Raw genomic sequence first — 11285 nt, 5'->3', positions numbered from 1 at the left:
CCACTCACACACACGCACACACACACACACACACACACACACACACACACACACACACACACAATCTCTAACACACACACACAGCCTCTTTCTATTTCAACTATACACCTACACATAAACAGAAGAGGTGACCATAACTCTTATTTATGTCGTTCAATTTGCCCACACAACTCAACAATTAATTTTCGTGATCAATTACAAAGGCTTCAGGCTTCAGGAATCCATTTTCCGTGACACACAGCAGATCTCCGCACGCATCCTTTCCGCTCGACTCCACCGGGAATATCTATACTCATTTCTACACGTCTTTTCTTTTCTGTTTGTTTGTTGGGATGTGTGATTGAGTTGCAGGCGTGCCACCTATTTAGTGGCTTTTTAAAAACCTTTAAGGCAAAAGAGAGCGAAAGAGAAAACCAGACGAACGTTGCGCTCCAGGTGATATGCATTTATTCAAACAAAATCCTTTTTTTTTGACACCCCAGTTGTCAGGAGCGATTGTGGGGAAAATAAAGAAAGAAAAAAACTGATGATGTTTTGAAGGAAATCGCTAGATTTTCGGCTTTATGGATATTCAAATAGCAGACGATTTCAGCGCATGTATATTTAGATTTTTCCGCACCCTTTCTCCCATAATGCAGAAGGATTTTTCCAATCATTACACCGCTTTGGAGGGAGAAACGGCGGCCTGAGCTCTTCTTTGCTCATGGACACGAAAATTAATTTCAATATATTTACCTCTATGAATATTTTTTTCTCTTTCAGTGGGAAATAATAAAGAGGAAAGTCGGCCTGCCCAATGGTGGAAGCTCCACAGACGCATTAGAAAGGGAAATTGCACTCAGCAGGATGAAAAATCATTGTGTTACCCCAGGTGAAAAATATTGTTGCTTTGCTTAAAAATGCATGCAAGGCAAGCCGCATTATTAGAATGTTTAAATATTAATTCTTCCAGCGGGTAGTAAAGATGATCGAGACACTGTGTCAACTACTTTATTTTTCTTGCAGGGGCCACAGGAGCGCTCTCTTTCTCTCTATTTCTCTCTCTTTCTCTCAGGTTTTCTATCTCAGCAAACAAACAAACAACGGTTTCATTAAAGCAGATTTGGGCCGTGCTTTAGACTTTAAGAGCAAAAGCTTCTGGGATCCGCAGATTTCATCACTTTATGGCTGTTTGCGTGCAGATGAAAAGGAATAATTTAAAGACTCCAGTTTGTTCTTGCGAGGTAGATTTAAGTGATGCTAAGAGCCAGGATGTTTCAAATCATATCATCAACGCTTCATCTTCTGCACCTCGCTAAAAACCTCTGTATGTGTGTGTGTGTGTGTGTGTGTGTGTGTGATGGGCACGGGGCCAAACTTCTCTCTCGGAGAGCTGCAGGGTCATCTTGCTTATGATCTGAACCGTTTGTGTGCATGTGTGTGTTCAAGAATCCTCGAGCCACATCTGAAGAAACGCTAAAGCAAATTACAATTGATCCCACATGTCAGTCCGTACAGGTAACAGTCAATAATCTGGGATTGCGAGCACAGCGACAATCTGTGTAATTAAAAAGAACTGTCTGTCTCTCTCCCAGGTGTTCAGATGTGCCTCTCGAGGGCTGTTCACCCCTCATCGCTACAAACGGAGCACAAATTGAGCAGGATTCTCAAACAAAGCTGCCTTATTTCTGAGGATCTCTTCTGGCTTTCAGGTAAAGTTGGTCGCGTTCCCAAAGAGCGGAGCGATCCGAGACTTCACAGAGAAAAGGGTCTCTCTCTCCTGTCAGGATCTGCCACCTGAGACGGATTTCACTCGATTCGCTCATTCGCGCTGCGCAGACGGAGTGTAAATGTAATGTAAATGTAAATGGACTTCCAATAAATAGTAATTAAGTGTGAGGTATTCGACACGGCCGAATACAGACACGCACGTATAAAAACACAACCTGTGTGTGTGGATATCACTATAACTGTCATGCATTTACATTCATGCATTTGCCGAAAGCTTTTATCCACTGTGTGTTCAAAATTACAGGACAAACTCGTGAGCTCCGCTGCACCTGCATTGTGTTTGTGTGCATACAAAGGAAGCTGATAAATATTAAAATCAGCTTACCTGCTGTTGATTTGAAGAGGACGGATCCACGGCCGATCCGCAGTGCCAGAGAAAGAGAGAGAAAGAGGGTATTGATTAATTTGGTGTTATCTATATATCCTTTGTAAACGCTCACAGAGAGATCTCACAGCCAGATGACATTTAAGATGTGAAATAAACACTGACGGACATTAAAACTCTGATCCAGAGAGAGAAAGTCTGTTTCTAACTAGACTTTAACATGGGCGTGATTCTAGCCTGCACACAACTCAATACTATGACACTTGAGTGATCTGGGTGATTGTCACAGTGTTGCTACAGTAAGTGGTTGCTAGGATGTTCTGGGTGGTTACTAGGGCATTGCTAAGTGGTTGCTATGGTGTTTTGGATAGTTGCAAGGGTGTTTTCTTCCTGTCTGGCGTGATTTCTTCTGGTCTCTATATGGCTCGGGTCTCTCCTTCAATGTGCATCTGTGGGATTTTTTTATGTTTTATGATCCTGCAGGTGAAAATGGTGCGTCTGATCACTTGGCAAAGTATCTGCAAACTCTCCTCAACAACACACATGATTTGAGTAAAGGTAGATAAAGGTAGTTTTACCTAAAGCAGTGTTTAGTTGTGTAGATAGAGCGGGTCAGCAGACAGACAGACAGACAGAGAGAGAGACAGACAGAGAGCAGGAGGAGAGCGTCTCGCTGCAGGCTCTTTTGCTCGACTGACCCCTGGCCACTCCACCATAATTATCACTGCCTGATTCTCATTCAATCTGCATTTAACCCATATCTGAGGTCAACAGCATCTCCACCCTGAGACACAATTACAATGCACACACACACACACACACACTATAATCTCAACTGGCTTATTCTACACAGCGCATGTGATGTAATCATGTTTATAGTTTGCATCAGGGTTATTATTGTTAACTAAAATTAAACGAAAACCATAACAAAACATTTTAACTTTACTTGAAAATAAAATAAAAATACAATTTCAGCTAGTTGCCAGGGCAATATTTGTTTAACTAAACTAAACTAAACTAAACTAAACTAAACTAAACTAAAATAATATAAAAAATTAAATAAAATTAAATAAAATTAAAATAAATTAAATTAAATTAAATATGTCCGCTAGTTAGCAAGGCAACATTTCTCATTTTAGTTTAGTACTAAAATAACTAAAACAAAATAAACTAAAAAAAACAGCCTACAACTTAAACCTATAGACATGTTTAAAAATATTAAAAACTAATAAAAAAGACAAAAACTTTAAATAAAAATAAAATATAACAATTCTAAATATTAACAAAAACTATCATAGTATACTAATGATACTAAGTTTCCACTGGTTTGCACTCATTTAGATAATGCAAAGCAACTACACAACAATCAGTATTGCCACTTGACAAAAATACTCTATGAATTCAGTTCCTTAAAGTGCTTTGTTTTTTTTTGTTTGTTTGTTTTTTGCCTGTATCTGCACACACACTCATCGTGACGCAAGCAGGAGACACACCAATGTGTGAGAGACATGCAGCTATTGAAACGAGTCAACAGACGGGAGGGAGGGGAAGACACACTTCATTCTGGTCCATGTGAAAAAAAAGCGTTTCATTTGTACAACGTGTTACTGACGACTCGCAAGCGTACAGTAGAACACAGACCAGCCTACACACACTAGACCAACAGTGTCTAAACACACACTCACACACACACACACACACACACATGTCTAAACACACACACACACACACTAGACCAACAGTGTCTAAACACACACACACACACACTAGACCAACAGTGTCTAAACACACACACACACACACTAGACCAACAGTGTCTAAACACACACACACACACACTAGACCAACAGTGTCTAAACACACACACACACACACTAGACCAACAGTGTCTAAACACACACACACACACACTAGACCAACAGTGTCTAAACACACACACACACACACACACACACACACACACACACACACACACACTTTACCATCCGCCCCCAGAGGTGCATGTTATCGCCCAGAGGTTTCCCTTTGATGGTGTAAGTTATGCTTCATCTAAGCATCAAGGTTTTTAAGAGACATAAAAATAGACACAAATGAGTCACTAGTTGTCATACAGTAACAGAGTTTTAAAATGAACATGGATACACTGTAAAAAATGTTTTTTGTTTGTTTTTTATTGATTTTTAGTTGTAAATAAAACTGATTATTGGAGTAAGTTTTACAAGTTTTCACACGTTTATATCTCTTGCCATTTCTTTGTAATTATTTGTGAAATTGAATAGCAATTTTTGAGAGAAGTTTCAAAGTAAATCCTACACCAATTATTTTATTCAATGCCGCAGCTTAAATCTTTGATGAAAGATGTTTGAGTTGATATTGAGATTTCAGACAAATCTGAGCACAAATTGAGACTCTTTTGAATCTCTGCAGAAGACGTCTGACATTACAAGAAAAAAACATCTGAGGAGAACGCATACACTGTAAATGATTTCTGCAAAGTTGTAAATAAAACAGATTACTGGAATACATTTTACAAGAAATACTATTTCAGTCTTTCACAATGTGTAACTTGCCGTTTCTTTATGATTACTTGTGCAACTTACTAGTGATTTCTGAGTTTCACAAGTAAATCCTAATGGTTTAAGTGTTTAATAAGTGTTGCAGCTCCGATCATTGATGAGAAATGTTTCATATCGAGATTTCTGCAAATCTGAGCATTAATATTGAGACCCTTTTGGATCTCTGCAGAACACACATCTGACATCACAGGAGACTTTTTGTCAAGAAAGCAACTCAACACCTGAGATATTACAGTGATTTCATGTGCGATGCTTGTTTTCTACGGGCCTTGGACTCTTGACAAACTTCCAAGACTGTAAGAGACTCGTCTCGCAGCATGTGATGTGTTCGTTTCTAGAGAAGAATCCACGATAAGGTCTCTGTGCCATCTGAAAGAGCGGAAAGCAGCGACTGATGGCTATCTGAAAACAGATAGCAAACAATTCGACGTGAAATACCACCGTCACAAAAGCCGCCAGATCTGATCTTCGGCGATACGATCCAGATCCGACTCTTTGTGTGTTTTGATGCCGCAGATCAGAAGCGTTTCAGGCCTCAAATATCTGCTCTCATTATCTCAGGTTTGAAGGTGTGCTGACAGGAGACGAGCGAGCGGTGTGACCGCTGAAGAAAGAGTGTCTCCTGCGAGAATCCGCTCACCTGCCCTCCTCGTTTATCTGTGAATGAGAAGACACGCTAACATATCTAATTAATTCAGCAGCTGCATACATATACATGCGTGCCTGTGCGTATCATCCGTTCTGCGGGCGAGGGACGAATAATCGGGCGTACCTCGCGCACATCTGCCGAGTATTGATAGCAGATGTCAGTCAGTGAACGAGCAAGAGAACGCAGAATTAAAAATGCAAGCATCACCAACTTCTGCTTATTTATTTGCTGGAAAATGAACTAGTATAATAGTGCTCGACAAGTGCCAGCAAATCAGGCCGAGTAATTGCATGTCTCTCTTTTTACCACCTGCTCTTCTTCTTCTTCAGGGTTTAGGGTCCTGCTTTCTCACATGCTGTGTTTTAATTCGACAACACAAAAGCAAAACCGCAGCGAGCGTTGCATTTCTGTCTGTTTGCATCAGTTTTCGCCTGCATAATTCATTTAAATTAGAGCAGAAGCTTGGCTGAGTAATAAAACCGAGTTGGGCTGCATGACGGTGTAAAATGAAATGTGAATAATTTGCTGATGAAAATGCAGAAATGCTCTTACTCCACTTTCCTGCATTATGAATGGATGGCTTGATGAGCGAGGAATGCTTTATTGTCTTTTCTCGACGCACTAAAAGGCTCCGTCGTATAGAGATCGTTCTCTCGCCAGCATCTTTTTCTGGCAGCACTTCTGCAGACGGTCAAACTGGGCGGAACGAGCCGCTCTCGTATGCAATAAAACACCGACATCAAACAGAACAGCCACCCAGGACCTGTAGTGTGAAACACACACATGGAAAATAAGACAGCGCTCTGTTAAAACTCATCTGCCCTGAAGATGTAATAAAATTGACATATTGATTCCTTTGAATTTACGAATGCCTGTTTCATAAACTCCATTTCTAAAGCTTAGAGCTCTGTCATTTTCCCCCCAAATGGATCAATTATGTGCCCACGTAATCCAGTTACCTGTGAAATCCAGCAATACTCGCCCGTACCCGCCTCCCTCTCTCTCTACAGACACACACTTCAAGGCGTCTGTCTATCACAAACTGAGCAGGAGCTCATGCAGGATTAGGATGAATTATGCTCACCTACATCTGCTATGTTTGAAAAATGCCCAGAAAATGAACTCAACACTAGTTGTTTTACAGCGTCACATGCTCGGTGCGACTCTACTCTTTGTTTGGGCTCTGTAGTGCATGTTTGTTGATATTCAGACCCACACAGAATCTGGGCCTGCGGAAAGCAAATTAAAATCAGAATTCTACAAATTCAGAAAGTTCTACACACACTCTTGCAAGAAATCTGTTAGGACATTCTTAAACAAACGTGAAAAAGCCTCATAACGCATGCACACCCATTCAAAAGTTTGGGCTCTATACAATTTTGGGTTTGAACGCTTCTTCTGCTCACCAAGGCTGTATATATATGATCAAAATTACAGTAAAAAACAGTAAAATTATGAAATATTATTACAATTTAAAATTACTGTTTTCTATGTGAATATCTGTTAAACTGTAATTTATTTCTGTGATGCGCAGCTGTATTTTCAGCATCATTACTCCAGTCTTCAGTGTCACATGATCTTCAGAAATCATTATAATATCATTTGCTGCTCAAGAAACATTTCTGATTATTATCAATGTTGAACACAGTCGTGCTGCCCAATATTTTTGTGGAAACCGTGATACATTTTATTTTTCAGGATCCACAGATGAACAGAAAATTCAAAAGAACAGCATTTATTTGAAATAGAAATATTTTGTAACATTATACATTTTTTTACTGTCACTTTTCATCAATTTAACGCATCCTTGCTGAATAAATGTATTAATTTCTATAAAAAAATCTTATTGGCTCCAAACTTTCAAACAGTTGTGTACGTATGTCACCAATAACTTATTATGTTTGCAAAATGAAATCACAGAAAGAACCAAGCAAATCAGATCTATGAAATTAAAGAAGCAATGTGCATTTTAGGAAAATGCGATCTATATGTTTTCATTGGCAGCCATAATAATAACACCTACTAAACAATACCTTGTAAAAACAAAAATTATAAATCATAAATAGTCAAAATATTAAAGATTGGTACTTTAGAATCTGTGCTGTATTAAAAAAAAAAAATCAATTAATGAGAAAGGATTTATGGATGAAACCAATTCAGGGTCTGGATAATTGTTACCTGTGCAATAAAATAAAACATTCCTGCAATCTCAGTGATAGAACAAATCTACAAATATTGTAAAAATAATTACAAAATGCAAACATTCACCTTCACATGCAGAACACAAGGCTCATGTGCTACTCCAAATCAACTCAAAACTAAAGAGAAAGACATTCATCTAGCTCAGTTACACAAAACCCATTCAGAACGTGTGTGTGTGTGTGTGTGTGTGTGTGTGTGTGTTACAAAATGCAAACATTCACCTTCACATGCAGAACACAAGGCTCATGTGCTACTCCAAATCAACTCAAAACTAAAGAGAAAGACATTCATCTAGCTCAGTTACACAAAACCCATTCAGAACGTGTGTGTGTGTGTGTGTGTGTGTGTGTGTGTGTGTGACAGCTGCAGTATGTTGGGGCTCGTAAAGGGTCACTACGCTCTGGAATACCTGTCAGATCACACACAACCCAAGCAGTCGAGTGACTCCAAGAGGAATAGGAAGAAATCATAATAAAGGGAAATTCTGGGAAGCATGTGTGTGTGTGTGTGTGTGTGTGTGTCCGCTGTGTTTGGGGTCTTTGGAGATAAGGAGCTGTGTGTGGGCTACATTTGACATGATGAACACAAGCAGCACCTTGGATGTCAGAACACAGCAAACACACGGCACTACAAACACACCCTGACACCCGCAGAAAAGCAGCAACAATTTGTCACACTGCTGCGAATGTTGGGCACTTCTGTGGCCGAGAAACACGGCGTAAACTGAGTGTGTGTGTGTGTGTGTTTTAGGAAGCTCTCTGAGCGAGAAATTAAAGAATGAAAATGCTAAAGTGTGTCAGTGTTGTGTTTTCTTTCCGCTCACACATTTTGCATTTTGTATAACCAATGAAAATACACATTTCACACACAAAATAAGTGTCCACGTGAGTATATATCCCTTCATAAACATACAAGCATTATATACAATGATTTACAGTGACTCCAAAAAGTATTCAGTCACTTGATGTCATTGTATTAGATACACTTAAAAAAAAGATAAACAAAACAAAAATGATTGAAGTATATTTTACAAGAAAATACTATTTCAGCCTTTCTACCTCAAAATGTCACATTTAATTGAATGCGTTATAATTAATTGTCAAATTTACAACCACATTTTGAGTGAACATTATTTTTCAGTATACACTGTAAAAAAATAATTTTTAGTTGCTAAAACCAAGATTGAGTAAGTTTTATAAGAACATACTACGTTTAATTCAATGTTACTTGTCATTTTCTCGTAATTATTTGTGAATTTTACTAGTAATCTCTGAGTGAATTTTTTTTTTCAGTGTAGAAAAGCAAGCATCATTTACTGTAAAGAAAAGCATGAAAACATCAGTTGATTAAGTACGCAAGTATACATTTTGATGTTTTGTTATCTAATACAATGACATTTTAAGTGTCCAAATGCTTTCTGCTCAACAAGATCAGACTCAGTAGCTCAAGTAACCAACTGGATGAAGCTCTCGGAGCAGCGATATAAATCTCTCTGTAATCAGCATTTCCATCTGACGAGTGCTTGAGTAATTAGAGCGGAGAGAGTTCAGATGTAAGTCTATCAGTGTGTGTCCTTCTGTTCCCAGACAGGCCAGAATCCACCGCTGCTGGATCTAGATGTCTTAGAAAGCGTGGTGGCATTATTATTGTCTCCTCGCTGTAGACGGCAGATAAACATTCTCTTGATTGGCTGTTAACTCCACGTTTGAAAACGCGTGTCAGAAGAGACGAGCTCCGGGTTTGAAGCCATCAGCTCTCTGCCTTAAAACACTTCAAATATTTAGCAAACACATTCACAGTGCATGCTGGGAAAGGTGCGGATGAGTCTCGGCTGAGCCGCCGTTATAAATCACCTCATCAGAGAATGAAATTAACACCGATTCTTGCAGGCAATTTCTCAATTTCCAATGCTAATTACGCTTTTCTCTTCACTTTTAAATTCCGTACCACCTGTTTCGGGAAAGACATCTTAGGCGGCAGAGATGGATTTAATCACAATTTTAATTAACCGCCGTGTACATGAGGAAAAGCGGCAATTATAATGCAGATGAATGATGATTTTTCCACATTAAATTGTTTTGTTTCTTGGTTATGTTGATTGCATAAATACCGTCAGAGAACAGTTTTTATGTACTGTAATTTAGTAATTGTTTTGCATGGGGAAAAAAAAAGTCTGACTGACTTTATCTGTTTGCCAATTGTTTAATTTGGTTAACTCTGTGTGTGCCGGAGTGGATCTGCTGTCTGAAAACATCACTGGCTTTGCAGGAGATTCTGGCTGTGTTCGTTGGGATTTAATTGGAGAGGGTGGCTTTCATTAATGTCACTGTGATAAACACGGACACATGCTCTGCATCTGAGCTTTAGACACCAGCTATGCTCAGGAGTAATGTGACTCTTAAAGTGGTTAACGTTCAGGCGAGCTGCACCTGAGAGACAGGTTGAGAAACACACTCCTCTCAGTATGTGTGCATGTGAGAGATGAATACAAGTGTAATAAAGCTGCACACAAAGGCGTCTCTCTCTCTCTCTCTCTCTCTCTCTCTCTCTCTCCTCTTTATTCCTCTTGCGGGATTTGAGGCATTTTTGTGATGAACTTGCCGAGTATTTGGGCTTTGTAGTGTGGCAGAGACAGAACTGGAGCAGATATTCACTAAAACTTCCAGCACTTCAGGACTTTTCTGTGCTCTCTAAAGCTGCACTGAAGAATATTCCAGAAAATAACTGCGCAATATTTCCATGTTAAACACAAACCTTTTCATCTTTCATTTGGCCAAAGCGACCTAACAGAAGCTCACTGCTGTAATGCCTTTCACAAAGTTAAGCTCTATCACAGTTAAACACTCTCTCTCTTTCTCTCTGTCTGTGTGTGTGTGTGTGTGTGTGTGTGTGTGTGTGTGTGGAGCTGATGCAGCTTTTGATCTGAAATAGTATTGTGACTGTAGAAAAATGTTTTGTCAAGACTGATGAAATAGAAAATATTCACACACACACACACACACACACACACACACACACACACGCACGCACGCACACACGCACGCACACACACTAACACACTAAAAGTATTGCTATTGAAGCCTATAACTCAATCCAATAATCTGTTCTGTCTTTTGATTTTACAAAGTTGCAAAATTGAAATCCAAGAATTCAATAAATTAAAATAAAAAGACTTACCACTGCACATTTCCCACTGTTTCATGCATCTACTTAAGGACTATAGAATTTTATTATATTTAAATTAAGCTAATTATGCCTATAAATTTAACTGAAACTATTTACTGCAAAAAGAAAGAAAGAAAGAAAGAAAGAAAGAAAGAAAGAAAGATTTGATTTTACAAAGTTGCAAAATTGAAATCCAAGAATTCAATAAATTAAAATAAAAAGACTTACCACTGCACATTTCCCACTGTTTCATGCATCTACTTAAGGACTATAGAATTTTATTATATTTAAATTAAGCTAATTATGCCTATAAATTTAACTGAAACTATTTACTGCAAAAAGAAAGAAAGAAAGAAAGAAAGAAAGAAAGAAAGAAAGAAAGAAAGAAAGAAAGAAAGAAAGAAAGAAAGAAAGAAAGAAAGAAAGAAAGAAAGAAAGAAAGAAAGAAAGAAAGAAAGAAAGAAAGAAAGAAAGAAAAAGAAAGAAAGAAAAAGAAAGAAAGAAAAAGAAAGTCTCTGCTTTTAAAAAGTTTGGGGTCAGTACAATTTTTTTATGTTTTTTAAAGAAGTCTCTTCTGCTCACCAAAGCTGCATTTATT

General features: G+C 38.5%; 1 protein-coding gene and 1 long non-coding RNA gene across 2 annotated transcripts in view; one reads left to right on the top strand and one right to left on the bottom strand.

Annotated features, from left to right (window-relative positions):
- Positions 1 to 11285, bottom strand: part of LOC107684631 (zinc finger E-box-binding homeobox 2-like) — a 77472-nt gene that overhangs the window by 57775 nt on the left and 8412 nt on the right. The gene's annotated exons all lie outside the window — the stretch shown is intronic.
- Positions 1058 to 1934, top strand: LOC107684630 (uncharacterized). Its single transcript, XR_001633876.1, has 3 exons — positions 1058 to 1223; positions 1429 to 1497; positions 1575 to 1934. It is a non-coding gene; the product is annotated as an uncharacterized LOC107684630 (long non-coding RNA).

This window comes from Sinocyclocheilus anshuiensis, unplaced genomic scaffold (assembly GCF_001515605.1).
Source record: "Sinocyclocheilus anshuiensis isolate Anshui unplaced genomic scaffold, SAMN03320099.WGS_v1.1 scaffold2319, whole genome shotgun sequence".
In the NCBI taxonomy this organism is placed as follows: Eukaryota; Metazoa; Chordata; class Actinopteri; order Cypriniformes; family Cyprinidae; genus Sinocyclocheilus; species Sinocyclocheilus anshuiensis.
Note: the sequence above shows the minus strand (reverse complement) of the source record. Positions and strands in the feature narration are given on the sequence as shown.